At 37.8% G+C, this 5724-nt stretch overlaps 1 long non-coding RNA gene across 1 annotated transcript; it reads left to right on the forward strand.

The window, feature by feature from the left end:
• The first annotated feature begins 3221 nt into the window (after positions 1–3221).
• On the forward strand, positions 3222–5073 carry LOC311290000. The gene is made up of 4 exons (XR_014627272.1): positions 3222–3300; positions 3707–3774; positions 3956–4052; positions 4950–5073. It is a non-coding gene; the product is annotated as an uncharacterized lncRNA (long non-coding RNA).
• The last annotated feature ends 651 nt before the right edge of the window (positions 5074–5724 follow it).

The following is a 5724-nucleotide window of genomic DNA, read 5'->3' on the forward strand; positions in this document are numbered from 1 at the left end:
GCAAATTCATTTTGTTAGTACATGTTTCCAAGTGAAAGAGGTCCTGACTATATAATGAAATGCAGCAGGGAATTCGGTGCCTTTTCTGTAACTCAGATTAGCCCGTGAGAGTGAGACCTCTCAGCCTCATGTATTTCTTAATAATGGTTTGCATCTTCTCTCTATTCCAGAGCATTTGATGTTTTGTATCGATTATCTTTGAATTGATTATGAAATTGGCATGATACAGTTACCTGACATAATAAATTGTTACATTTGATTATTCTAACTGACTTTGACATTATTTTCATTAAGAGTTAAAAGGAATAGTCAAACATTCGCTCACATTTAATGATGCACAGCTATCATTAAAACCTTTTCATTTATGGAGTCAGATAAAATAACAAGAGAATACATATTCAAATGTATTGCATTTAATCAAAAAATACTTTGCCTCGAGAAAAGACAGTAACACGTTAAGACCTTCCGCGCTGGTCGGATGCTGATTTTGGGCCAATCGCGCGCAAGCTTACATTTATGACTATTTTCTAATCAGAAACACGATCTAAATTTGATTATCGTTTGAAATTGGAGTCAGATTAAGCGTAGAGCTAAAGAAATATTGAAACTAAATTCTAATAAATTAAGTGAACTTCACTGGAGCGCTGAAAAGACATACACGCATTATCCCTTCGCCCACCATTGGATTCCGTCGTTAGGCCAATGGGTGGTCCTTACGGTTCTGATGCACAAAGTTGTTTTTATTCTCTCTTATAACAATTTTCTTTTTATTTAAACCCATGAAAATGCAAATTCAGTTAATAGATTTCAACTCATATATGTGACCCTGGACCACAAAACCAGTCACATGGGTCAATTTTTTAAAATTGAGATTTATACGTCATCTGAAAGCTGAATACATAAGTCTACCATGGTTTGTTAGGATAGGACAATATTTGTCCGAGATACAATTATTTGAAAATCTGGAATCTGAGGGTGCAAAGAAATCATTGAGAAAATCGCCTTTAAAGTTGTCCATTTATGTTCGCGATTGTGCTGCATCCACTCACAAAAATAAATGTTTTATATATTTACGGTAGGAAATGTACAAAATATCTTCATGGAACGTGATCTTTACTTGATATCCTAATGATTTTTGGCATAAAAGAAAAATCGATAATTTTGACCCATACAATGTATTGTTGTCTATTGCCACAAATATACCCGTGCGACTTATGACTGGTTTTGTGGTCCAGGGTCACATATAAGTATTTACAGGTGGTTTGATACCTTTAGGACAAACAGTGTTGTAGTTCAATGAATTTACTGTATTGCATACATTTAAATTTCAGAAATGATTATAAAATGTGTAAAGCTAATTCCAAAAACTGAGTCTTGTGCTTTTCTGAACATTTACTATTCGTTTGATATCATAATGTTATAGTTAAATTGATTTATATGACTAATTAATAGATATTTTATTTGTTGAAATTAATCCTTGTGCAATGCAAAGGACATTGGTTTATTACGGAGCCCCTTAATGGACGTGGTGGGGGAAATTTGGGATGGGAGAAAAAAAAAAGTCAAATCTTTTGTGTTCCCCCAAGAAACTTTGCGTTCCCTCGCAAACCTGTAGTGAGCTCGACACACACCTGATGTTTAATGTCCCGCTGGCAGTGTTTCAGACAGATCTGTGTTTTAATAATGGAGCGTTTACAGTGGTTGAACTTGGACTCAAATATAAAGAAATGCAGTCAGTGCTTAACTCAAGGAGTTCAGAGAAGTTGGCAATATATTCACAGATTCCAACTTCCCGGATCAATATCCATGAGCTATGATTATTTATTATGAAACAATATAATTGGTCTTAAAAGGAGAACTCCGGTCAATTTTAACATTGAGCTCATTTTTTTGTACATTTGGAGTGCTGTCAACAGAGAACAACGACAAAAATCGGTGTTGCCTACACCGTGTTATCCTCTTTTTAAAATTTGCACCCTATTGACTTCAATGGGCGCAAGTTTTAAACCTGCTTTTAGCCTCTTAACATCCTCGATTGTCGAGTTCACGCGCGTGATCATAGGTACTAAACCTATGCGCGTGAACTCGACAATTGACTACTGTGGACTTCGACCGAAAACAGGATGTAAATACAGGTATGTGAGCTGGCTGAATAAACATCATTTTTATATCTTTCACATCTACTGCAGTCAGATTCACTCGCGTTCACTCCGAAGGAATCACTCACATGGCTGGACACTTGTAATGACACATCAAGGATGTTAAGAGGCTAAAAGCAGGTTTAAAACTTGCCCCATTGAAGTCAACAGGGTGCAAATTTTAAAAAGAGGATAACACGGTGTAGGCAACCCCGATTTTTGTTGTTGTTCTCTGTACTGACAGCACTCCAAATGTACAAAAAAATTAGCTCAATGTTAAAATTGACCGGAGTTCTCCTTTAACAACGTTTAAAGATTAACACTGAACTCCTTCCCAGATAGCACACGTACGTCGGGCCGACGTTGGCCTAACATCGAGCGTCGGCCTCCCTCCCTATAACATCGCAAAGGCGTCGGCCAGGCGTAGGCAGATCTCTTGTCAGACAGTGCTCTATTTCCCAGCTCCGTTACGTCGGCTTTTGGTCGGCCCACTATACGGGAGGCCGATGTCGCGTTGTGCGCGTGAACTTTCAAGTCGCTTTCAAACACTGGAGCGGCCGCGGCGCAGAGTTGCCATGGAAACGCCGCGGGACCACTGCGACTGGTAAGCAAGAAAACTCCCTCTCTCGCTGTTGTTTTCACTGCTTTCAGGTGATATTAGTCTCTAAAATCACACGGATAATACACACAACTGTTCTTGACACTTCTCTTACTTGTAATTGATACGCTTATGTTGAATATTTACTTTTATAGACATGGCTTTGTGTCTTCGGAAAAAGTCCGTTAGCATCTCAACCGTTTTCAGAAGAGGTAAGTTAAGCTAACGTTAAAGTTAACTCGGTTGAGCTTTTGTTTATGAAAGTTTGGGCTTTTAATCACCTCTTTTGTGTATATGAGAGGTTTTGTAAAGGTTTTACTTGGAAGTGAGCTAACTTTAATTTATTTTACACAAACGTAAACATAAACGTATGTAATCGGTGACGTCACTTACATGGAGTGATAAAATTGGTTAAAACTATGTTAGCTCAGTGGTAAACAAAATTTGATAAAAAAAAAAATGTTCTGTGATTTCAGCAGCAACAAAATAACCCATAATAGAGGGAAAGCTCCACGACTTCAACATTTCTGAAGAAAGCTGCTGCCAGAGAAGTAGGAAATACAGGTAGGAAATCCAAACCTAAAGAATTAATTATTGATTTTAGGAAACAGAGCCCCCCTCTTCCCCTCACTATCATTGATGGCCAACCTATTGAGATAGTACAAGAATACAAGTACCATGGCACAATAATTGATAGTAAGCTATGTTTTGAATCACACACTGATGCTGTTTGTGCCAAAGCCCACCAGCGAATGTATTTTTACAGTAGACTGAGGAATTTTAACATTGACCCCACTTTGATGAGAATGTTTTATTCTTGTTTTATTGAGTCTGTTTTAACCTTCTGTTTTATCTGCTGGTTTGGTTCCTTGTCTACAAAAAACAAAAAACGATTAGAGAGTATTGTTAGGACATGTAGCAAGATTGCAGGCATTAACTTTCCCCCTCTCTCACACATTTACTCCAACAGAGTGGCAAAGAAGGCAGCTGACCCTAGTCATCCTTTGTCCTGCCAGTTCAAGCTACTTCCCTCAGGCCGTAGGTACTCCATGCCCAGATGCAGGTCAAATAGATTCAGAAACTCATCTCAGAAAAGCATTTCACCTCTGCTGTAGCTTATATATAATATAGCTTAGCTATAGCTTCTTACTTGTAATAAACCTGGCATTATATAATAATATTGTTTGGCTCTGTGACAAATGGATTGTTGTGTTCCTAGATCCTTCAATGTTGATGCCCTGGCCTCCACCGTAGCAGAGTTGGGCGGATCATCATCTCGGATCATCATCTCTAAGGCGCTATGAACCATATGATTAGTAAGTAAAACTTCAAACATACACTAATGTCAAACATACACTAATTGTGTTGGTAAAAAAATTGTGTTTTGAAAGAAGTCTCTTATGTTCACCAAGACAATAATATTGTGAAATAACAAATTTTAAATAACTGTTTTCTATGTGAATATATTGTAAAATGTAATTAATTCCTGTGATCAAAGCTGAATTTTCAGCATCACAGCTTCATATGATCCTTCAGAAATCATTCTAATTTGATGATTTGACGCTCAAGAAACATTTATGATTATTACCAGCTTTCATTTTCTCAAAGGCGTAGCAGGATACCCAGGGCTTGGTTTACACCTATCACAATTTCTAGCCACTGGGGGACCATAGGCAGGCTAGGGGAACTCATATTAATGTTAAAAAACCTCATAAAGTGAAATTTTCATGCCATGGGACCTTTAAGCCTTTTCTACCAGTTTTCTATGTGAGGAAAACGCTTAACTGTACATAGCAGTCTATTTTTAATTAGTATGGTGTTTACTGAGTTATCATTTATTTATTTTAATATCACTGTCTATGCGTTAAGTCACGTTCTGCGTGTGCAAATCTTTAAATTCAACTTTGGACTTGTATTTTACAGGGGACAAGTTCTCAAATTCACATCTTTATGCTCTCGAGTTTTGCTACTCTTTTACTTTCATAAATAACCTTCCTGATAATGTTCGGGGCTCAGACACACTCTCCCAATTTAAATCTAGACTAAAGACACAACTCTTTAGCCAAGCATTCAATTAACACATCTCATAATCTTGTTTTACAGTTAATATGTGATGAAATAGTAAAAAGTGCACATGATCATCTTTTGCCTGAAATAATATGAACTGCAGCTATGCTAATCTTTCTCCTGTTGTTTCCCTGTTTCTATATCAGGATGCTCAGCAAGTTCACTAGAGATTATAGCAGCTCCAGTTTGGATCCAGCCTCACTTGTGAAGACTTCAGATGATGGCAACTATAGATGGACATAAAAAAACTGCCAGATATTAAGGTGGGGTAAGTGATATTTCAAAAACGCTGTTGGACACTGTTGATATTTGGAATGAACCCAAACAAACACACCCCTTTCTTCAATGCTCCACCTCCAAAACTCACCAGATTGCCCAGCAGCCGCATCACATTATTGGTGTAAATAACTAATTTATGTTATTGCATGACCTGCTCAATAAAAGCGCAACACTAAGAACGTTTCAGGAAACACGTTATTAATTATGATAAGGGCTGAATTTCCCGAAACCTTCTTAATGCTACGTCGTTCCTAAGTTATACCTTAAGCTGTACCTTATTGTTAATACGTGTTTCCTGAAACATTCTTAGTTAATTGTACCTTCTGTAAGTCATACGTTCGGATATTTCCCCACCAGTTAATCAAGTGTGACAACACCGGTAATACCATAATAGAAGTGACGCGCATGCGCTGCGGCGTGCTCGTTTTTCCAGGCGCACATATGCCACAGTGAGATGAAAACATCTCAACTTTTCAGAATGCCACAAGCGCACCGCAGGTCATGTGACAAAAACCAACCGATCAGCTTTGGCCTTTCCGTAACAACATGGAAAACTCGACCGAACAGCTGATCATAGCTGTACAGGGCGAGTTTTTATTTCTCATCTCCATAAATATATCTAGTAGTAAAGCTAATGCGAGG

Source organism: Rutilus rutilus (genome assembly GCF_951802725.1).
Source record: "Rutilus rutilus genome assembly, chromosome: 4".
In the NCBI taxonomy this organism is placed as follows: Eukaryota; Metazoa; Chordata; class Actinopteri; order Cypriniformes; family Leuciscidae; genus Rutilus; species Rutilus rutilus.